Source organism: Saimiri boliviensis, chromosome 4 (assembly GCF_048565385.1).
Source record: "Saimiri boliviensis isolate mSaiBol1 chromosome 4, mSaiBol1.pri, whole genome shotgun sequence".
Lineage (NCBI taxonomy): Eukaryota > Metazoa > Chordata > Mammalia > Primates > Cebidae > Saimiri > Saimiri boliviensis.
The window spans coordinates 68,205,085-68,229,600 of NC_133452.1; positions in this window are offsets into that span (position 1 = coordinate 68,205,085).

The window sequence follows — 24,516 nt, forward strand, 5'->3', positions numbered from 1 at the left end:
AGACTTCTCTGTTTTCAAAATTACATTTCGTTTTTCAGTTTGAAAAGCAAAACATAGAACCTTACATATTTACTAAGTAAGACATTAGAAATAACTGTATGCTTTCATTATGTCCAAAGTTATCAGAATTACAAATCCCATATTGTATTTATAGATAATTTCTTCTAGACCTATTACTGCAAATACCTCACCTACTGTGAGAGAGTTTACTAGAATGTAATCTTGTATTCAAAACCGTGTTTTTCTGTGGTACAAACTTTGAAAATATTAGTATTTTCTCCAATATGAACTCAACACAGTAAAAGAAAATAAAGCATGTGGCATAATTCTGTCAGGAGGGAATCAAAGTCATCCTACACAGTAAAGACTCAGCTATATGAGTGGTGGCTCAGGCCTAAGAACCTACCCAGAAGGTTCAAATTGCCAGGTACATAACAAATTGGCAAGAAGGAAGAAGGAGGAAGAAGAAGAAAGAAGGAAGGAGGAAGGAGGAAGAAGCGAAAGAAAGAAAGAGAGAGAAAGAAGGGGGGAAGGAAGGAAGGAAGAAGGAAGGAAAGGAAGGAAGGAAGAAAAAAGAGAAAGAAAGAAGAAGGAGGAGGAAGAGAAAGGCAAAAAGGAGAAGGCAGTTTCTGACAAGCCATCTGTACATATATTATACATCTTTTGTACAGCTTTGAACTTCAACCAACCACAGACTAAAGATGATAAACTTAACTTTGTCAAAAAAAAAAAGTTAGAGGATTTGAATGAATAAGTGCTCAGCTACTCAAAAAATGCTCATTAACTCTGGTTTCCCCACAACTATCTAATCCTAAATCCTAAAACTGAGTATATTAATTGGTTCTACAGGCTTCACTAGCAGATACACATTTATGCTAAGTCCTAAATCTAACCTGACGGGAGCAAGTAATATAACTTGTGTCGCTGGTACATTCAACAAAGGTATAATTCTGAGTTGAGATCTAGTAGCTCAGCCACAGCTGTAAGATGTTTGGTCACTTTGTTGCCCAAATCACCCCTACTGCCAGGTTTAGTTTCCTTTATATATGATAGATCTGGAACCTGGAATATGTCTTTAAAGTGAAGTTACTTCCCCTAATGTGGTATACATACCAGTGGGCAGGATTCTGCCAAGCCCTGTAGTCCGCTGTTGCAGAATTCCAGGTCTTAACATATTTGACACCTAAACACAAAAGTCTGCAATAAGTTGAGGAAGCAAGAGTTAAATGAGCATTCTAAGAAATTAATGCAATTATTCTAAAGATTTTTTTTATAAAAGGAAGAATTACATGTACCTTACAAATAACTCATTTCAAATGTATAGATAGGGAGAGAATAAATAAAAAATATATGAATGAGGTTTCTGCTCTGGCCATGATGGAATAAGTGTTCATACTTAGCCTTCTACAGTAAAGAACTAGAAAATGGGACATGATACATGAAACAATTCTTATCAGACATTGAATAATAAGCAGCTCAGTCTATAAGAAATTCACTTAAATGTAAAAACATGGACAAATTAAATGAAATGCAGAAAATAAGACAAATAATGCAAAAACTGGAGAGGCTATCTTAACATCAGATGAAATAGACTGAAGAAGAACAATTATTACCAGAGTAAAGAAGAATGTTCGTAATGATAGATGTCAACTGAACAAGAATACAACAAACTTAACTGTGTAAAAACTAGTAACAGAGTTTCAAATAGATATATCAGGAACTGGCAAAACTGATAACAATAAAAAAATCTGAAATTAAAGTTAGAGACTACGATACTCATTTTTAAAGATTGTGGCAACAAGTAGAAGGATATTATTAAGGATACAGGAGGCATGAAAAACAATATCAATCATCTTAAACTAATTTTTATTTTTAAAAATTTCTACTATAATCTCAAACACATGCCCAGCCAAACAAACAAAAAAAAAAGAAAAAGAAAAAGAAAACAATTCTAGACACAAAAGTAGTATGTATATACTTGTGGGCAGCAATAGCCGCCATTTTGTGATCTGTTGCGGTTTGCACAAGTTAAGTTTCAGTTCCTATTTTCCTGCTGATAAGTTTCAGTTTAATGTTTCCTGCCACAAGTTTCAGTTTAATGTTTCCTGCTGACAAGTTTCAGTCTTTGTTTCCTCGCTGATAAGTTTCAGTAATGTTTCAGTTTCTGTTTCCTGCTGGTAAGTTTCAGTTTTGAAACTTAGGAAGGCCGGAATTTCCCAACTGCAAGCTTCCTTTGCCCCACCTCTCTGCCTGAGCCTATTTAAGCTGTGAGCTCAGCAACAATAAACGAGACTTGATTGGACTCCTGTCTTGTCTCCATTCTTCAGGTCTCCTGCCCATGCACCCCCACTCCCTCCCTTCGAGCTCCTGTTGTTGTCCTGCAGGTTGGGACATATACTGTATGATTCCACTTATATGAACTCTAGAAAAGCCAAAAACTCTAGTGACAGAATATATATCAGTGATTATCTAGGTATAGGAATGGCAGAGGATTAACTCAAATGTTTAGGGATGGTGGAAGTGTTCTATGTCTTGGTGTAGTGAAAGTTACACAGGAGTATAGATTTTTCAAAGACCACTAAACTGTATACTAGTGGTGCATTTATTATATATAAAACATACCCGAAATAATATTAACAATATAATTAAATGATAGGAAAATATAAATTATTAAAATTCTGTTTAAAAGGTGCTGTTACCTATATAAATATCAGACAAAATGGGTTTTAAAGTTAAAAACATTACCGGAGTCAAATTAGATATCAGGAAATTAAATGTTTTTGTTTGTTTGTTTGTTTGTTTCTTGAGATGGAGTCTCACTCTGCTGCCCAGGCTGGAGTGTAGTGGCGAGATTTCGGCTCACTGCAACCTCCACCACCCAGATTCAAGCAATTCTCCTGTGTCAGCCTCCTGAGCAGCTGCGATTACAGGAGCACACCACCACGCCTGGCTAATTTTTGTAATTTTAGTAAAGATGAGGTTTCACTATATTGGTCAGGCTTGTCTCGAAATCCTGACCTCAAGTGATGCACTCACCTCGGCCTCCCAGCAATTTTATATTTTATCCATTTAAAATTATAATGGCTTCAAAATATACAAAGCAAAAATTGGCAGACCTATAAAAACATATAAGCAAATCCACACTCATGGTAAAAAAAATTTAACTCATCTTGCTCAATAGAAAACTGACAAAAATCTTTAAGGATATAGAAGTATCAGTGTGACTAATATATATATATACCATTTTAACAAACATACAAAATACATATTCTTTTCAAACTCTTAGGAAAACAGTTACAAAAACTGACCATATTTTGGACATAAATTGGGAATCTAGCAACATGAAAAAAGAATAATATCTTACTACCAAGTGCGATTTATCCTGGAAATGTAAGGCTGTCTAAACATTCAAATTTCAATCAATGTAATCTATCATATTTACAGATGATTTAAAGAAGAAAAATGATGTGATCATCTCAACTGATACAGAAAGATAATTGACAAAATTCAACATTCATGCATGACCTACTAACAAACTAGTAATAGAAGGGAATTTTCTTAGCCTGGCTAAAAGCATCTGAAAGAAATCAGCTCATATTATACTTAATGACAAAACACAGAAAGCTTTCACTTAAGATTGTGAACAAATCCTGAATGATTATTTTTAGAAGAGGATAAATGGTAAATTTCTCAAGTTTTTTCCTGTATTTAAATGTCTTTGTTTTTCTCTGATACTTTACTGTTTGATTTGTTATATTATATTTCAACAAATTTTAGAGGAAACATTTGTCTCCATATATCAACTTCTGGAACTCTCCTCTTTCTTCAGGGTCCCAGCTTTAAGCCTTTTCTCATTTTCCCATCCAGGAAAGACCTCTTCATTAAGTGATTTCCCACTATCTTGGTTAATTCTTTGATACTAACAGTATTCCATGGTATGCAACAGTGACCTTTGTAATTCCTTCTCCCTGTTCAGTTAAAAGTCCCTAGAAGACAGAGACTTTATCGTTACTATCGTTTCTTAGCAACACCCAGCTAAGCCCCTGTATAAAGCTGGTAACCAATTAATATTTCTTTTTTCTTTCTTTTCTTTTCTTTTTTTTTTTTTTTTTTTTTTTTTTTTTTGAGACAGAGTTTTGCTCTTGTTACCCAGGCTGGAGTGCAATGGCACGATCTCGGCTCACCGCAACCTCCGCCTCCTGGGTTCAGGCAATTCTCCTGCCTCAGCCTCCTGAGTAGCTGGGATTACAGGCAGGCGCCACCGTGCCAGCTAATTTTTTGTATTTTTAGTAGAGACGGGGTTTCACCATGTTGACCAGGATGGTCTTGATCTCATGACCTCGTGATCCACCCACCTCGGCCTCCCAAAATGCTGGGATTACAGGCTTGAGCCACCGCGCCCAGCTCCAATTAATATTTCTTAAACAAAATAGAAATTTGCTGCTGAACATTAGCGAACTGGAGAAACGTTTCACCTGGCCTGTGATTTAAAGCACTGGATCTACTCATTGCATTCACTTAGGGCACCTTTTGCTGTTTAGTGCACCTTCTGCTGACATAGTTGTTAAAATTCAAATGAGGCATTTATTAACTGCCACTCAAATCCTTTTTACAGGCACCTAGTGCTTTAGTGGTTTCACATAACCAAATAACTATAGCGGTTAAATAAAGCAAATATGACACTTTTCTAAACAGAATAATATAATTAACAGTATCTCTTCGTTTCCCATTGAAATTCAAAAAGCTCTGTTAGTTCTCCTATCAAGGGGAATTACTAAACTGATGCCTCACAAAATTGTGTACTATTAGAATCCAAAGCCTAATTATGGAAGCGTAGGAACAGGTAATAAAATTTTTGCCTCCATTTATCTCACAGATGGTAAGGTCGATAGTTTTGAGAAGTTTGTCAGAAATGAAACTCAAAAGCTGAAAGAAAAAGAACATTTATTTATAATGAACTTCAACTAAAAACTCAGTGTCTTGTGCCAACACATTTCCAAATACACTTTTTAATTACTGTTCTAGGGCACAGATTTTTTTAAAAAATGACAAAATAAGCAAATGAAAATCAAGCCTCTCACCAATAACATGGTATTTCCCAAAGTGGAGAGATCCATGCTCATTATCAGTAAATATTCATTTTCTTCTTTTTTTCCACAGCTGGGGGTCTCACTCTGCACTCTGTTGCCCAGGACGGAGTGCAGTGTTGCAGTGGTGTGATCATAGCTTACTGCAGTCTCAAACTCCTGGGCTCCAATGATCTCCTCCCACTCAACCTTTCAAATAGCTAGGACCACTGGTGTGTACCACCATGCCTGGTTAATTTTTGTTGTTTTTTGTAGAGAGAAAGTCTTGCCTTATTTCATTTTCTTTACATGTGATATTGGAATCCTACTGACCTATGTAGGTAGCATATGTGTTTAAAACTAGTTAAATATATTAAATAACTATGCACTTCATGTACTTAGGTTTGTGCCTTGCACATGGCCTTTTGATAAGATTAGACAATAGTTACTTTGTTAATAAAGACCAGACTATTTGGGGGAAGAGGAAAATGAAAAGATATCCAGTTCTTAGCACAATGCATGGCACCTGGTAATCACTCCACAAATATCTGTAGAAGGAAAGAAGAGAAAGAGGGAGGGAAGGATGGAAAAAAGGAAAGAATGAATCAAATAAACAAATCTTTCAAACTCTATGCAAAATAGACGCTTTGCAGTTATAAGTATAAACAAAGATGAATCAAAAAGAAAAGCAACTATTTAGAATGAAAGCAAATTCTTCACATAAGCCATAAATCTATTGCTGCAATTTTATTTCTGATTCCTGTAAATGATAACTTTCCAAACTCAAACAAACCTGCATGGTTTGTTTCATTAAGACCTTTTATTCCATGTCTTAGACTTCCTCCCTTAATCATAAGATTTTTTTTTTTTCGTTTCTTACAGGTAGCTCAACAAAGCAAATTTTTGGATCTACCTCTTACCTATCACTACTGCACAAAATAAATGGTGTTCAGCATGTTCTTACTCGTAAGTGGGAATTGAACAATGAGAACACATGGACACAGGGAGGGGAACATCACATACTGGGGCCTGTCGGAGGGTGAGGGGCTAGGGGACGGATAGCATTAAGAGAAATACCTAATGTTAATGACAGGTGGATGGGTGCAGCAAACCACCATGGCATATGTATACCTATGTAACAAACCTGCACATTCTGCACATGTACCCCAGAACTTAAAGTATAATTTAAAAATAAATAGTATTCATGAAGATCTTATTTTCTAATAGCATAAACTATTTTATTTAATTGAAATTTTATAGTTTTATTTGTCTCAACCACTTGCCTTGTGTCTTTAAAGCAATCAGGAATAATTTTATAATAAATTTGATATTACCAGAAGTTAAAGAGAAATAATGCATTACTTCCCCTTATCCACAGTTTTGCTTTTCACAGTTTCAGTTATCCAGGGTCAGCTGCTATCCAAAAACAGATGAGTATAATACAATAAGATATTATGAGAGACAAATCACATTCACAATGTTTGTTACATTATATGGATATAATTGTATTACTGTATTGGTTATTGTTTTTCATCTCTTACTGTGCCTAATTTGTTAATTAAATTTTATTAGAAGTATGTATAGAAAAAAACAGCATATAAATATATATAAATATATATAAGCTAGACCCTGAGCAGGTTATATAGTTCAAAACTGTCCACTGTTTCAGATATCTACTAGGAATCTTGGAATGTATCCCCTGAGGGTAATGAAGGCTGCTGTATGGACAAAGAATTTAGAGAGAAATGGGGGCCTTCTGGGTATAGAACTAGGAAAGTGATACCTCTTAGACAGAAGGTCCTGTCAGGGATGTTTATCTGAGGTCTTCTTCCTACAGCTTTGATACTGAAAGTCCACATAGCTATTTGTCTGACCTAAATGCAATTCCTCAATAGACTTTTTTTTCTTTTGAGATGAAGTCTTTCTCTCTGTTGCACAGGGTGCAGTGCAGTGGCATAATCTCCACTCACTGCAACCTCCGTCTCCAAGGTGCAAGGGATTCTCCTGCTCAGTCTCCAGGATAACTGGGATTATAGGCGCAAGCCACCATGCCCAGCTAATTTTCTGTATTTTGGTAGAGATGAGGTTTCACCATGTTGGCCAGGGTGGTCTCGAACTCCTGACCTCAAGTAATCCCCCATCCTCAGCTCTGCAGAGTGCTGGGATTACAGGCGTAAGCCACTATGCTGGCCCCTAAATAGACTTCTTTGAAGAATAACAAATATAATGCACAGAATGGCAAAATTGAATATTAGCAGCATCTGTAGCATTTCATAGGTCTATATTTACCTTTTGATAGACATTACATTCTTGTGAACTTAGGGACTGTGAGCTTTGCTCTGGGGCTGATGAGGGCTGAATGACCAAGCCATCCAAATTTCAGAACTGCCGTAAAAAGAAAGGAAATCATGAAGTATAGAGAAGTAACAATCAGACTTTCTTGGCCATCAATCCAAAGGGCAATTTGTGTTCTTTACATATTTTTATCTTAAATATTTCACAACAAAGCTTTTTAAACTTTTAAAACTTATACCTTGTCACATGTTTGGAAGAAAATTATCACTTTCTGTAACAGTAGAAATCAATTCAATTGTACACATCAAAAAATAAACTGTAACTTTGTCCAAAAGTTTATTTTAATAAAAAACCTGCTGTTGTTGATCATTACATGTCATCTTTCAAAAGAAGCTGTTTTCTAATGAATGGGATCCCAGATGCCTAGTGCATTTTCAGGACAGAGAAAAGTAGGGATGTACCTTTAGCTTTGTTAGATTTTTGCTACCCCTGAAAAGACCTTTCTGTCCACAAAGCAGTGCTTTTGAGTTTCATTATGTTTATGGAAACAAAACGAAATAATGTGTCTGAGAGTCTATTAATAAGGAAAGTAAATAAAATAACTTTAAGATCAATTTTTGGAGTGTATGATAAAACTTTAAATGTCACATTAATTATCTTACAAATTAGAATATTATAAAAGAAGCATCGGATAGGGTTTATACCTAAACCGTATAGAAAATAAAACAGGCTTGCATCAGAGCCTTTGTTGAAATATTTCAAAATGATGTTTATTTTCTAAATAAAAAGAAAAATGTTAGATATACTAATGCAGGATTTTTTGCTCCTTAGTTCAGTTAAAATCCAGGTTTTTGTCTAATGACCAGAAATAATTAGAAACACAGACACATTAAAAGTCAAGGAGAGCAGAATTTATTAAAAGAAAGCTCTCAGAAAAAAAAGAGGGGGTCCTGCCAACAGGCTTCCACCTCACAGCTTGAATACCAGACCACCACACATAAGCTGAAAAGGCCAGGCTCCTCTCAGCTGCATAAGGTGCAAATTCCTGGTTATTCCATCCCACTATCCCAGTGTGCAGGTGGGTCCCCAGTCCACTGAGGGTATGCCCAAACAAGGCCCTGGGCAGGTTCCCTCATCTGCACAAAAGCAACTGGTGTAAACACTTGTGGGATGGGTCAGAGATTCTCTGGGTAACCTCCTTATCTGCCTCCTGCATCTATCATTCCCCTCTCTAACTGCCATTAGAATAAGGATAAGGACAAAGACCAATATTAACTGCTTCTTGATGACACGGGGCAGTGTTTGGGGGAAGTGTCAGTCAGAGCTCCCTCAGAAATCTATCTAAGCATCCCAGCAAAAGGGGCCATCTGAGGCTCCAGTTGCAAGACTGTTTGGAGTTTGATGGCCCAAAGGCAAGAAGAGACAAACCCAACTTATTAGAAAACACATATCTAAACAAAACAAGATGGGGGGTAAGGACAGCTCAAATATCCCAAAGCCTTTACCAGTTTGCACAAGGAGAGGGAGGCCAAAAGCCTGACTGGTAAAAAATAAATAAATAAATAAAAGTTTACCCTTTTGCTGACATGTCAGGGTCCTGGCTTCCCTTACCCCAAGCCCAATCCTAAGCCAAACAGTTTAAGGTTTGGGAAGTTAACTTTTCCCAGTTTGGAGGATGTATACAAGGGGACTGTCTCATAGCACAAAGACAAAATTACCTGTTTATGAAGAGAAGACAGAGGAGGAAAAAACAAGATAATTTTTTCAAACGTTTCCTGGGGTGCAGGATACACTCAAAAGGAGTACAGACTGAAGACGAATGGCTACTCATCTAGAAAGAGGGAAGCAAGTATCACTGGTTCCTTTCTTTTCCTGGAGTACTTAAGTGAGAGAGAGTAAGATGTCCTTTGTTTCTTCTGTCCTCATATCCCCGAGCCCCAGTGACTGCAAAAGGGTGTTGCCCAAGGCTGTCAAAGTAGCTTTCACCAATGTTAACAGGAGGGCCTAGCAGTGGGAATATCTACTCTTCCTCATCTTCACCCTACCTCCCCTGCTCTCAGTAGCCTTTGAGTTACCTAGACTTCATTTATGCCGTGAATACTAGCATAACCTTTATCCATGAAATGGGAGGCTTGTCTTAATTGGCAGGAATTAGGCATGGTCACCTATGCAGTATCTTTTACCAACATATTTATTTGTACAATCCAGAAATTATCAGGACCAAAACTGCAGCAATGCCAAGACATTTACTGGCAGCTTTCCTTTTACCCAAAGGACAAAGTACTTGAGATATTGCTTGTATGCCTAAAGAGGCATCACACAAGCAAAGCCCCAACCCCTACTTCCTTCATCTGAGCAAAGAAACCTGTTTACGTGCACAGTGCTTAGTGGCTGGGACTCTCCAAAGCAGTGGAAATTTAGATTTAATCTAATGTATGTAGGTCTGTGTCATGATGGTGAATTGAAGGTGTCATGATTTAGCTGGTTTCCCTGCAACATTCCTCTCAGGAGCCCACATTTGTCACACCACATGCCCCAAAGAAATCAGGTGCTCTGGGATGTCTACCTGGAATACATCTTTGCCTCCTTTCCTGGATATGGGCTCCAGTAACCACCTGGGGTTTGAAATCACAAGCAGGTACTTCTGCTTCAGGCTGGTCAGTACAGCATGCTTTTCTAGTTCTACAGCCTCATTAGGAGTTAAGCCTTCCGGCTACTGCAAAGTTTCCCCAATGTCAGTGAGTCCTGCTATCACTTCCATCTGCCTTTGGATTCCTCAGACCCAGTTTTTTTTCGTCCCCTATGGCTTTGACCCAAAGTTTGAAATTTAGTTTGAAATTTAGTTTGAAACAAAACTGTATCTCAAGGGTTTTGCATAGACTCCTTGTCATAAGCCAAATGCTAAGGCAAAGCTGTGGAATTGAGTCATCCTATGAGACAGAAAAGGATGTCCTGTGGCATGCTCAGATAAGTGGTGGCTACAGTTATGCTTGCTAAGATTTGTTGCATAGGATTTGGCTTCAGTTAGCTCCCTTAGTCTTACTTTCCAAAAAGGAAATCTCTGGTTGCTGGATACCTTATTTATTCGCATTACACAGAAGGATTTTCAGGAGAATTGCTCAGAATCAAAATATTGATCAGAGTTTTGCATTACTTATCCCTTTTGTTTCTTCTGAACTGCAGCTGGAAATCACTGGTTGGTTCACATGTATAAGCAGGGTTAGTCTAAAACGTAGGCAAAAAACTTAAAAACAACCGATGGGTCTGGAATTTAATAACAAATATATAATTACTTTTGAAACTTAATTACTCTCTCGCTGGTCTTCATTTTTGCTAAAAATAAATCAAGATAGGACTGAGTTGTTTGCAAAATTGATTTTAATCTTATACTTGGCCTGATTATTTGGGTAAAGTGAAGCAAGAATAATTACTTCTACATAGGCCTTTTAGATTGGCTTTGATGGAACTCTGTTTTACAAAGAATCTCAAATAGGACTTTCTAAAGCTAACCAGCCATGGGTTTGTATCCTCAAATACCTATGAGTTGGGTAAACTTCTCTTTTCTTGAGGTCTCAAGAATATAGGTTTCCTGGATATGTTAGAAAGTGACATTCTTTACTAACCACAGGTTGAACCCTGCACAGGGACTGTGTAGATAAGGTATGAAGCCAGTTTTCCCAAGAGACTTTTATCAGCTCTGCAAGTCAAGCTTGACTCATTAAAGGGAAGAATACCATTCCAATCAAAGCCTTGGTAAAACAACCAGTTTCTCCAATTGTATCCTGTCGCAAAAGGAAATAGGTTCTTACTACACTGATGCAAACAACTATAATTTCATAAGTTAAGAATACTCACAATCAGTTTCCAAATTCTGGAGAAGCCAGAGAGAGACAAATATGCTCCAAATTTTGCTCACAGGAGTATAGCTTACTCAATTATTAAAGGCTGTAAATAGGTCAGAATAAGTTTCCTTGACTCTGAAAAGCCAAACAAGCATCAACAATGTTCCAAGCAAAAGCCAAAAAGATTACTTCCATTTTCTATTAGTTTAGGCCATTCAATTAACTCGTGTTTTGCTTGATATTCATGAATATTTCAGCCCTTCATGCGTCTAGTACATTTTTCCTTTATTCCAATGTCATAATATCCAAAGTTATTTTAAAAACTGCATTTGAGAGCATCTGTCATAGTTCTATAGCTGATTATAAACCATTGTTTGAAGAGTATTAAAACAAGAAAACATTGAATAACAAAATGTCCAGGGTAGTTATAGTCAAAAACAAAATTGACAAAGAAATTGATTATCTCTGTGGTTTACTATAACTTAACAACCTTAATTGTGATTGATGGCATATACGCAGACATTAGAATTTTAGAAACCCCATATACATTACGAACATGTGTTAATATTATTCACTAAAATATAACCTGAAGAATATTAAACATCACTTTTGCAATCCCATTTACCTAAATATGTCAAATAATCCTGTTTACCTCTCTTCTAGATGCTCCAGGGGCCCTCTGTAGCATCCAAAACTAGGAGTCAGGAGAGACAATTTTGAAAGTGAAGTTTGGTTTTGGGAAGTCTGTTAAATATGTTAAAGGTTTAAAACACTTGATGTTATTAAATAGAATTCCAGATTATCATAAGTTATTTGTCAAATTATGACTCAGAAATTTTTAAAAAAGCAAAAACATTTCCTAACCCTTTTTAATTTGGTCAATGTTCACACAAAGAATGTTTTTCAATATTAATTTTTACAATCCTTCCACAACTTGTTTAAACTTTTACCTTTATCATATGTAATTCAAAACAATCCTTTAAACCTAGGCAAAAATTTACATTTTGACAACATCTTCATTTTACAAGTAATCTTTAAGGCTATTTTCATTTCTCAAAGATTAAAGTCATAGGAACTAAAAGGTACCCCAGTTTTTCTCTTCCTTGTAAAAAATGTTTGATACAAGCACTTAATCATCTTTAAGTCAACTAATTAGATTTCTCATTTATAGACATCACACACATAACACATATAGAATTACACAGACAGGCAGAGGAAGATCCAGTAGCTACAAGATTTTTTGTTTGCCAACCTCCTAATTGAGCTATTGGCCTCCAGGTGGAGCCCTTTAAGAGCAAGGCTAGCAAATCATGTGAATTTCTAGGACCTAATAAACAGGCATACCTGGAAGACAAAAACAAATTTTGAGGGGTACCCATCTGCCTCTAATTCCAGAGGCTCCATGAGAAAAACAGAAGTCTCTCCCAAAATTGAACCCATGGGGCCTTTTCTGCTTTTCCCAAGGACTCCCAGGCCATCAGAAATTATTTTGGGGCCTCTTATGCATGGATTAAAGGTGACAAGACAAAATGGAGAAAAAGAATTTAGTCAACTGAAAAAAAAGCTTTTTTCTAGCAAAACAAGATCTAAGAAGAGAAAATCATACAGACCTTTTAAATATACCTGTAATTTGGATATCCACTTTTAATTTAGCTGAGTGCTCTTAAAGAAAATCCTTGGAAATACCTTATTATCTATAGCCACACCAGGTGGCTAGTATTCCTGGCTTTTTAACTTTACCAAATGTAACTTCCCAGGTGCTCAGATAAAGGTACCCCTCATTCTAACAGAGCCATACATAGAGACATGAAAAGCATAAAAGAGTGGCCACAGCTTAAGATCAACCTCACAAATCATTTTTCATAATTAAAACTTTACAGAGAATGTCAACAGTGATATTTGGGAACCTAGCCTAGTAAAACATCTTCTAAAATGAAAAAAAAAAAAAAAAAAAAAAAAAAAAAGCCTTTCACATAAAAGTTTACTCCTGACCTGGTGGAGAAAAGAAAAAAAAAAAAAACAGCTTAAAGTACAAGGCTATGTTAACTGCTGATAGAGTGAGTGGAGAAAAGAAAACATGTGTTGCTAGAGAAATATTGTGTTCCATCAGAGGTGTCATATTTCATTACTTTTTCATGTTTCTTGTGTTCTTACATTCATAGCTACACATCTGGTGTAATAGTTGCTTCTTTCCATTTTTTGAGTTGGCTTTTATAGGGAAAGACTTTTTCCTACAAATGTAACCATAGTGTTGGTTGCATAGGGTGCTTTAGTTTTGATTCTGAGTACATGCAGTAATGTAGTCTCTGTATGACTTCTTCAGCTATGATCAACATCAGTGGTGTCTGTGAGTTTCTAAGTGGCTTAGGCTTAGGTTCTTAACAGAGACTGCGATGAGGCTTTGTTGAGGTTTTATTGCTGAGGCTAACCCTCAGGGCCCATTGGCAGTGGCAGAAGGCCAAAAGTGCTTCTTCTTGGACTTCCATGTGGCATACATGGGCAATGGTGTTAGCAAATCTAGGTAGGCTGATCCTTGAGCCTCCAGGTGATGTGTTTGGGTGCCACCAGTGGCAGAAGTCAGTCAGGTAGGTAGGCAGATCCTTAGTTCCCCCGGGTTGTGTGCATGCCATCAGTGATAGCAGTAGTAATGGCAGGCCAACCCTCAGGCTTTTTCAAGTTGCACATACAGACAGTGATAGGCTGGGCAGGCCAGTTCGCAGGCCCACAGGTGTGGGTAAATGCCAGTGTTATTGGTGATCCCAGGAGGAGTGTGCAAATGCCGTCGGTGGAATACAGGGCAGAGCAATTCCCAGGCCCCAAGACAATGCACTTGGGAATTGGCAGGAGTGGCACCAGGTGAAGAGTTTCTGTCCTCAGGCCCCAAATAGTGCACATAGGCACAGGCTGCAGTAGTGGGGCTTGTTGGTCCCTCAGCCCCCAGGTGATGTTTACAAGCACTAGCAGGCTATTCAGACCTGTCCTTAGGACCCTGGAAGGTATATGTGGGTGCCAGTGGCAGCAGGTGAGGTGGGTTAAACCCAGGTCCCCAGAAAGCATGCTCAGATCCTTATGGCAGATGTGCTGGGTCAGTTTTCAGCCTTCTGATGGTGCACACAGATGCCGGTGGTGACATTCAGGGTGGGTCAATCAATCCCGAGGCCCCCATATGGTATGCTCAGGCACTGGTGGGAGCAGTACCAGGAAGGGTAGTACTAGTCTGTTTTACACTGTTTATTAGTCTGTTTTAGTCTGTTTTCACACTGCTATAGTCTGTATTAGTTTGTTTTAACATTGCTATAAAGAACTGTCTGAGACTGTGTAAAAATGAAAGAGGATTAATTGACTCATAGGTCCACATGGTTAGGGAGACCTCAGGAAACTCACAGTCATGGCAGAAGGCGAAGCAGAAGCAGGCACCTCTTTCATGAGGTGGCAGGAGAGAGAGCATTTGCAGGGGAAACTGCCACTTTCTTTCTTTCTTTCTTTTTTTTTTTTTTTTTTTTTGAGACGGTGTTTCGCTCTTGTTACCCAGGCTGGAGTGCAATGGCACGATCTCGGCTCACCGCAACCTCCGCCTCCTGGGTTCAGGCAATTCTCCTGCCTCAGCCTCCTGAGTAGCTGGGATTACAGGCACGCGCCACCATGCCCAGCTAATTTTTTGTATTTTTAGTAGAGACGGGGTTTCACCATGTTGACCAGGATGGTCTCGATCTCTCGACCTCGTGATCCACCCACCTCGGCCTCCCGAAACTGCCACTTTCAAACCATCAGATCTCATGAGAACTCCCTCATTATCACGAGAACAGAATGGGAAAAAACACCCCCATGATCCAATCACCTCCCACTAGGTCCCTCCCTCCACAAGTGGGGATTACAATTCCAGATGAGATTTAGGTGGGTCACAGAGCCAAACCATATCGGGTGGGCCAATCCTCAGTGCCCATGCCCCAACGATGTGCACAGGTGCAAGCTGTGTTAGGCAGGTTTGGGCAATCCTTAGGCACCTGGCAGATACGTTCAGGCACCAGTAGCAGGCAGTCTGGGCCTATTGCCAAGCCTCTTAATGGTTCTTATGTGCACCAACTGCAATAGATACCTAGCTGGTGTGCTCGGGTGCTGATGACACAGGGCAAGGTGGGTCTGTCTTCAGGTTCATTAAAGGCATATGTAGCCGAATGGCATCCCTGCTCCTGGAGGAGAAGGTAAGGTTGCTTTCAGTGGCAGCAGCCCCAGACAGGCAGCTCTCAGGCTATGGGGAGCATGCATTTTGGCTCCCTTTGTCCCTAGGGCAGCCTCCCTGTACACCGCACTATTCATTCTCTAAAATATAGCACCTTGTTTTGGCTAAAGTGCTGGAGACTAGGCTGCACGACTAGGTTCAGCCAGTATCACAACACTGCAGCCTAAAAGGTAGATGCAGGAGAATGTTAGTGGGACTCCAGAAATGTGTAGATGCAGTCGCTGTTGGGCCTCTGGGCAGGATGTAGCCTGGTGAAAGCTGGGATCTCAAGATGGTGCTGTCCTGCCCCTGCTTGGGTCTCAGGGAATGTGTGGGATCCCATGCAAACTCCCTCTCCAGAACAATACTGCCACACAGACTCCAGGTAGAGCCCTATACTATTCTCAGGGTCTATTAGTGTGAAGTGGCTCACCCATGGCTAAGATTGCAGGAGTTCATTCTGGGAAAGTGCGCCATGGAAATCTCTCACTTACTCTTTCCCTGTACTGGGGATTGTCTTCTAGATCCTAGCTGATCCTAGCCAGGCTGGGTGCCTCACTTCCCTTCTGTCCTTCATATGTTCCCTGTCACTTCCATGCTGAATTCCAGTGTTCTTTCTTAGATGCTCTATTTAAAGTGTGATTATATATTTGCTGTTTTGGTCCTTCTTTGTGGAGCAGGTGAGTGTGAGTGCCAGGTGCCTCTAATAAGACATCTTGAATAGTTTTAATCAATAATATTATTCTAGCCCTAGAAAGAGATGCAGCCTTTTCCCTCTCAGAGAGCCATATCACCTTCCCCCTAAACCTGGACCACTCCCCTACTGTCTGACAGAACTTTTCTGTGAGCATTTTCCACCCTAAACTCAGTATTTTGAATGAATTGAAAGATTGCCCTTGAAAGTAGCTTAAAACCATGTTTTGAAATTAGGCTGGATACAGGCATGGTGGCACGCACATGTAGTCCCAGTACTCAGGAGGCTGAGGCAGGAAAATTGCTTGAACCCAGGAGATGGAGGTTACAGTGAGCCGAGATCACACCACTGCACCCCAGGTTGGGTTACAGAGTGAGACTCTGTCTTAAAAATGAAGAAAGGAAAGAAGGAAGGAAGGAAGGAAGGAGGGAGGGAGGGAGGGAGGGAGGGAGGGAAGGCAGGCAGGCAGGCAGGGAGGGAGGGAGGGAGGGAGGGAGGAAGGGCAGGCAGGCAGGCAGGCAGGCAGACAGGCAGCTTGAATAGAGGGTGGACCAAGGGCTATAGGCAATTTATCACCATCTTAGAGTAAATGAAAATTCAAGTTGAATGCTAAGGCAATGCTGACTCAGACTTGAAACAGAAGCTCTGCATTCCATTCCAAACATCCCTTTCAGACCAGCTGAGTTGTTGTAGCACTTAGCAATACCTAGAATGGCTATCACTTCGGAACTTGATCACTTTTTAGTATTTTAAATAGTTAATTGTATTGAATGGTTTTAGAATGTTCGCTTATGTATTTTTGTTCAATAATACAGGTAGGGAAAGCATGTCAGCACATACTTATAAAGTGAATATAATAACTTATACTATTATATATTCATTCTCATTGTTATAACACATCTTTAGACTCTGGCCATTCAAGAGACACTAAAAAACAAAAAATTCCAAATATGGCTACATTAGAATTAAGAGCATTAGAGTAGTGCTGGAGATGAGAAAAAAAGTTAGCAAGTGAATGAAAATAAGAGGAGCTGATGAGTTTGAGGTATATGCAAAAGATAGGATTAAAAGTGTGTGGACAACTTGAAAAGAGAGCTAAATAGTTGCAAGTAGTCTAGAAAAAAAAGTTCTTTGGCTCAAGTAACTTCCTGTGTGGTAATACTACAGGTAATAGGGTGCTGAAATACAATTTGGAGAGATGCATAAAGGAAATATACAGCTTATTTTTGTGTAGTTTTGAAGAATTTGTGAGCTATCTAGGCAGAAACAGCTAGTCAGTAGTTAGATATATATCTATAACCCAGGGGAAAAAAGTGGGACTAATTTTCTTTTCAGTATTATTGAGGTAGAATTTACAAATCATAAATTTGTTCATTGTAAATGCATAGCTCAATAATTTTTAAATTTTTACACTGCTACAATCCAGTTTTAGAAAAGTTCCACCCTTAATCTCATGCAACCATGATTTACATTCTGTCTCTATGGATTTAGAAATTTCACAGACATGGAATCATACAAAATAGATATTTTTTTGTGTCTGGCTGTTTTTACTTAGAATAATGATTTTGAGGTTCACCTATTTTGCTGCATGCATCAGTAATTCATTCCTTTTTATTGCTGAGTAGTATTCATTCTATCGATATGCAAATTTCATTTACTCACTAGCAAGTTGAGGGATATTTGACCATTTTTTTGACTATGATAAACATTTGCAAGTCTTTGTACAAGCATGCTTTCATTTCTTTCAGGTATAAATGTAGAAGTAGAATGGCTCATTTGTGTCGTGTGTATGTTTGACTTTTTAAGACACTGACAAATTTTTTCACTGAGTGACTATCATTTTACATGCCCACCAGCAATATATATGGATAGTGATATATATTTGATTGTCATAAGTATTTAAGTAGTAATAAAAACAGTATATAAGTGGTGGTGATTATCCAGCATATTGGTTAGAATAGGCTAGATTATGCTGCAATAACAATTCCAAGATGTCAGTGGCTTACAAAAAGAATTGGTTGAAAACTGCCACATTTCATCTTCATTCACAAGCTCAGGAGGATAGAGCAGGCTATATGTGGAATACTTGCCTTTTGTAATAGTAAGGAAGTAGACAATGTACCAGAGCATAATTTAGTTTTAAAACTTCTGCCTGAAAGTGACACCCTAATCCTAACCCTAACCAGTTCCACTCATGTTTCTTTGTTCAATCTAGTCACATGGCTAAGCCTGACTTCAATAAATAGGAGGATATAATCCTTCCTCATGAAGGAGAAGAAAAGCAAATATTGGTGAAGCTGAAACATACAATTGACCAAACCCAGAGAGAAAATAAATGGCCAGAAATGAGCAAAGACCCTGTAGAATACCATTCATTTATTTATAAACACATTTTTGGTAGGCACCTATTATATACCAAAGACAATGTGTCTCTGGTCATCTAGCAAGCTAGCCTGAGCTAGTTCATGTGGCGAGGCAGGAAATGAAGAGGACAAGTAGAAGCATTCAAGACCCCTTGAGGTCAATGCTTGAAACTGGCACAATTTTATCACATTATACTAGCTAAAGCAAGGCACAAGACCTACCCAGTTTAAAGAGATGAAGAAATAGACTCCACCTCTAGATGTAAGAAGTTGCAAAGTCACAGTGAAAAGGGCATGGATACAAACAGGAAAAATAATTGTACTCATTTTTACAATCATTCTACCACACGTCAAAATGCCAATCATTGCAGAAAGTTACTATAACACTGCTTCCGTGTCTGAATAGAAAACTTCCCTTGGACATGGAGTGCTGGAATAAACCCAGGATGAGAGTGGTTGTTAATTCGAGTAAGAAAGTGGTCAAGTAAAATCTGGCCAAGTCTGAGGACCTCATTGAATTGTTTTCTCCTTCTACAGGAAAAGAGAAATTTCTAGTACCTCATGAGATCCTATAATGATCAGTGTGGAAACTATTTTCAAAATTACATATTCTAGAGGACTGAAAGTATGTTTTTTCTAATATAGCATAGGAACAATTTTTGCTGTAGTCATTAAAATCTGCAAACTTGTATGGAATTGCTTAACGGTAAAATATGCCAGGATCTATCCTAATATATGGTGAAACAGAGGTACATGATTTCTGGAAACTATCATGTGCAAAATATTAGGAGGCTTGATTGGGCACTGAATAGGCTAAGGCCCAATTCCTGATAGAAGGAAAGTTTGTCATCCATTTCTTCTCCTGCCAACATCCAAAATAAATTATCTGCTTCTAACACTCCATTGAAGATATGTGGACAAAATAGAATATTATCCTAAAGATGTGAAATTAGGAAGACAATTTGAATGCTATTAGCATTAAGAACTTAATAATTGCTACATAAATGAAACATTACCTCCTATATAAAGAACTCATTTTTTGCTTGGGGAAATACTCTTGAGAGTAGTTTTCTACACTACTCATGGTCAAACCTGCCTGAACAACACATGCACAATACATGGACCTTCTTTGATATTGCTTCTCACCTGTAAAGTCAGTATAGCCACTGATGCTAATCTAAAGAAGACATTTTGTTTTGAAAACTGTAAGGTGCCATTTTGAAGATCACTTGTATTTTGAGACAGAACAAATTGAAATAAAATCAAACAACTGAATTTTAAAAACAAACTACTCAGTTTCCATCTTTGATAAAAGAATTTGAGATTATCTGCAAACCAATCATCATGATAGACAATTTTGTAAAGACAATTTCTAAATGAGTTAATTAATATGTATATCAAACTAACTATATAAATATATCCACAAATATATAAAAGAGAATCATGCAGTTGTTAGCCAGAGGATTGGGGGAGATGTGTCCTTTTTAGTCAGTCTTGTGTCAGCTAATACATGTAACAAGATGAGAAAAATTACAGTTCAGTTCCACTTTCCTGGTGATTTACTGCCACTCACAAGACTGACAGAACATTGTACCCAAGGCATCAATATTAATCATTCCACAGCTGTTCTCAATTTACCTCTTGAGCTTTCCAAATGTTAATAGCATATACTAGTCTGGAATGGCAAGCAGAAAAATTTTAAGTAAAGATTTAAATATTTATTAGGAAAGATATAGATGTAGGCATAGATACAAATGATATTACTAGTTACAAATCAAAAAGAATATATGGCCTAGATTATATATGAAAAAAGAGACAGATAAAACATTTTTATTTTAAAATTTTTTTCTAAAACATTTGTAAACTATATTTAAATAACACTCAAGAATCTGCTTACATTAGCTGCTGCTTACATGAATTTGTGGAAAGATTTCCACAATACTTAGAAACTTATTTGACAACAATTAGGTGTCACAGAAACAGCTTCCCCAAACAAATGGAAGTTTATTATTGCCCAGGTTTAAAATACATACATATATATATATATATATATATATATATATATATATATATATATATATTGTGGATATAGAATTTTCCTGTGTAAATCAATCAAGAAGAAAAATTATAAATTACCAGTATTACTTTTTTTTTTTCTTAGAAAATTAGATAATTTGCTATTATCTCTATTTGTTCTCTTACCTAAATTTCTTTTCAGGACTGATAACAAAGAGGTTTAAAGAATATTTTTAGTATGAATTCTTTGGAATGGAGACTAAGAAATAAAATTAAACACTGACCACTTCCTCTCTTATTCTGCTGAGAAGTTATAGGGCTCCAAAATTAATTCTAGACACAAAAAATTGATTTTCTTCCAAAGTAGCTTTAAAAGCCTTAGGGAGAAATAAAACCTTGGGTGGTAGGTAACTCATTTAATCTATCACTGAACTTTGGGTTCCAAAGCTATAAAGTAAAACTACTAGTATTACTTTCCTCAGAAGACTTGCTGTAAGGACTAAACATAATAATATATATTTTTAAACCTGAATAAATTATAGTCAACTTGCCTAGAATTAAAAAATTTGTGTTGGTAGTAAGAGAAATATCTAACAAATGTGTATAATGATGGTCTACATTCTTTGCTGGCTGGCTGGCTGGCTGAGAGAATAAATACTCCAATCTCCTTTTCTTCACTTCTTTTTATATCCTTCTAGGCTCTCATCACCCTATTAAAAGGCAATGGGCAAGGCTGTCCATGCATAGGATCCATATTAGGTCAGCCTCATGGAGAAAAGAGCAAGGTAGAAAAGAGTAAAGAGTGAATTTGGAAGGGCAAATGGAAGCTACTTGGCACATGACATTTTTCTCTGTTTCTTGAACACCATAAAAGTGGTAGCCCATGCCAACATTTATAAAACTCTTTTTGTTTTCTCTGCCATCAACTTTTCTTTCACAACACAAGTCCTATCATATCATCCTCTCTCAAACTACCAGGAAAAAAGTACTCTGGATATGTTCTTCCCATCCCATTCAGCCCTGGCCTTTCCCTCTTCTTATTCTGCCTAAAAAAAAAAAAATCCCAGAGGGAGTCTGCAAATGGCAGAAATCTCCTTAGAGGTCATAGGCAGAGAAAAAAAAATAAGTAAACAACATCAGTATCTTCTTTCCTTGCTAAAAGACTCAGAGTATTCATGCAATAATTTTTCCCAGTACAATTACAAAACCCACAGCTATTCTTGCTTTTTGTCCATTCTATCTCCTTTCCATTTCTTCAACCACTGTTAGAATGATTACTCTAGACACAAATTTGATTCTTCCATTCATATATAAGTAGCTTTCTGCAGTAAATTATGAAAAATAGCCACAACTCTCCACTTTGGTTTATACCCAGTTACCTTTGCAACATGATGTTGCTGGCTGTCTTATCAAGAGGTAGAGTCTCATTCCTCTCACTCTTGGGAATAGTGTCACCATCTGTGAACAAGCCTAAACTGACCTGATGGATGATAGGAGACACTCAATCCAATAGCCTTCATTGTCCCGGCTAACTGGCAGCCAAGCACCAGATATGTAAGTAAAGCCATCCCATCTAACCAACCACTGACAAAGGAGCAAGTCTAGCCAAGTTCAGCTAAGCCTAAGCCAGATCAGCATTACCAGCCAGCTCACTCTTTGGCTTGTGAGTGTTACTATATAATTATTTTAAGCCACAATATTGTGGGAATTGTTTATTATACAGCAGTGAATAACTTATACACTCCTCATCTCACACAATACAAAAATTATGACTGTCTCATAAGCTAATAAGACTCTTCATAAAGCCTGATATTAATGTTCAGTCTCATACTCTGACGTCTAAAGCTGTCTATATTATAGTTTAGTCCTTGTAGTCTGAGTAGTGCTCTGCAAATAAGTGTATATTTTCATACTTTTCTGCTTTGCACAGGAGTTGAAGAACAGAAAGAGATGAAAGCCAACATACATAAAATATATACGATGTTTCAAGATCTTCACTTACTGCTCTTTACACCTTTACAACAAACCCTGGAAAGGTGTAGTTATCTTCATATTATAGATTGAAAATTTTGTGATTCAAAAGTTCAGATTTCTCAAGGCTATCCCACTAGCAAGTGATAAATATGCATTTTGAAAAAAAGAATCTATATGATTTCAAAATCCATGATCTGCCTATTGCACAATTGGCTCTGAGTTTGGTGTCCAGATAGGGAGTGAACTGGGTTAAGATTCATTTCAGGATTAAGTTAATAATGCTGTCAAAGGTCATTTGAGTTATTTTCTTGCCCCATTTATCTTGTCGGACACATAAGGATTTTAGCAGGATGGAAATGAGATCCTCTAATTCAGTCCTCATTTCTCTGTAATTCCTTTTTTGGTAACTACCGTACTTGCTTTATCTATACTATTTTTTCTGCCTGGCAAACCTTTTCCTCTTTTTCCATCTGACTAACTCATATTCATCCTTTAAGACCCAGCTAAAAAATCTTACCTACTCAAGGAAGACTAGAGAGAAATATTATAGGTAGAAGTAAATGCCCACTCCTCTGAGCTTCAAAACCGCTTTGTAAATCTCTTTATCAGTGTGTTCAGTTGTGTACCTTTCTCTTTCCCCCTTTTTGAGATTACTGAGAAAAAGGACCATATTGTAACCATTTGCACCCATACAACTTAGCAATATACATGATGCATGGCAAATGCTCACTAATATTTGTGGAATTATAGTAAATAGTTTCCTGTATGCTTAACAAGATATGACAAAAATATGTTTGTTTTTGCAAAACTTTGGGTAAGATAACTGGTTTGGGCTAGGAAAAAGATATTCACTGAAAAACCAAATTCTGTTGCTACTTCTTTCTTTTATTTTTATTTTTGATGAGCCAAGGTCTTACTATATCACCTAGACTGGCCGCAAACTCCTGGCCTCAAGCAATCCTTCTATCTTGGCCTCCCAAAGTGCTGGGATTACAGGCATGAATGAGCCACAGCACCCAGCCTCTGTTGTTATTTCTAAGTAAAAACTGTTTTTCCAATATCTTTTATAAAGTAATTTCCAATATAATTAATGCCAAGAATTAAAGCATTAATACTGCTAGAGAAAAAAAAAAAAAAAAAACAATGACAGTAGTATCTGAGATAACTGGGAAATGTAATAATGAATTTGCACAGTAGACTAATAGAACTACTAAAGAGACCCATCCTACTAAATGTAGTTATTAGCAAAGCACAAATTAATCTTCTCATGCCAGATAAAACTTTATACTTAAACTTTTACCAATTGATTATTTAGCTGACAAAGCTGTAATTACAGCTGCAAATTTTAAAAGAAATGTCAAGATTCTGAAGTAATCTGGTCTAGAAGTATAAAAGTTCTTTGTGTTGAATCGTTTTGATAATGTCCTTTGGAGAGAAAAAAAAATTTCAATGAAAAATGTATATGTTTTAAATAAATTTCTGTATTCTTTCTAAATATTCCCCCAATTCAAATCTAACATTATAAGGGAAGGGGCCTCTAATCATTACTCTTTGAGAGTAGGCTCCCTAAGGAATTAGAGCTCCCTAAGGAATTAGGACTCCCTAATAATTTAGGCCCATTTAATGTGGCAATATATATTTAAGGATTTAAGGATGCTATTTACAATTCTCATACTAAGTTTGACACTTGCCCCATCCATGTCAGTGACTATCACACAATATTACCACAATCCTCAGAAGCACAGATCAACTTTGATAATTATCGCTGGTAGAGAGACATGAAGACATTACCCATGTCTTCATAGGAAGACTATTCAAAGTAATAAAATAGGCTTGTTTTATAAGAATACTGACTGATCACCAGAATGAGGTATGTTGAATAATCAATGTAAATCTGGCTCTATAAATAATTTCTGTGAGCATAAAGACATGTACAATATCATACAAACAAAGGTGGAAATTCTAACAGGAAATGGCTTAGGAAACCAAATTGATCACAGATATGAGATAATGATCATGTGCTGATAAATAACAGATCTGAGAATGA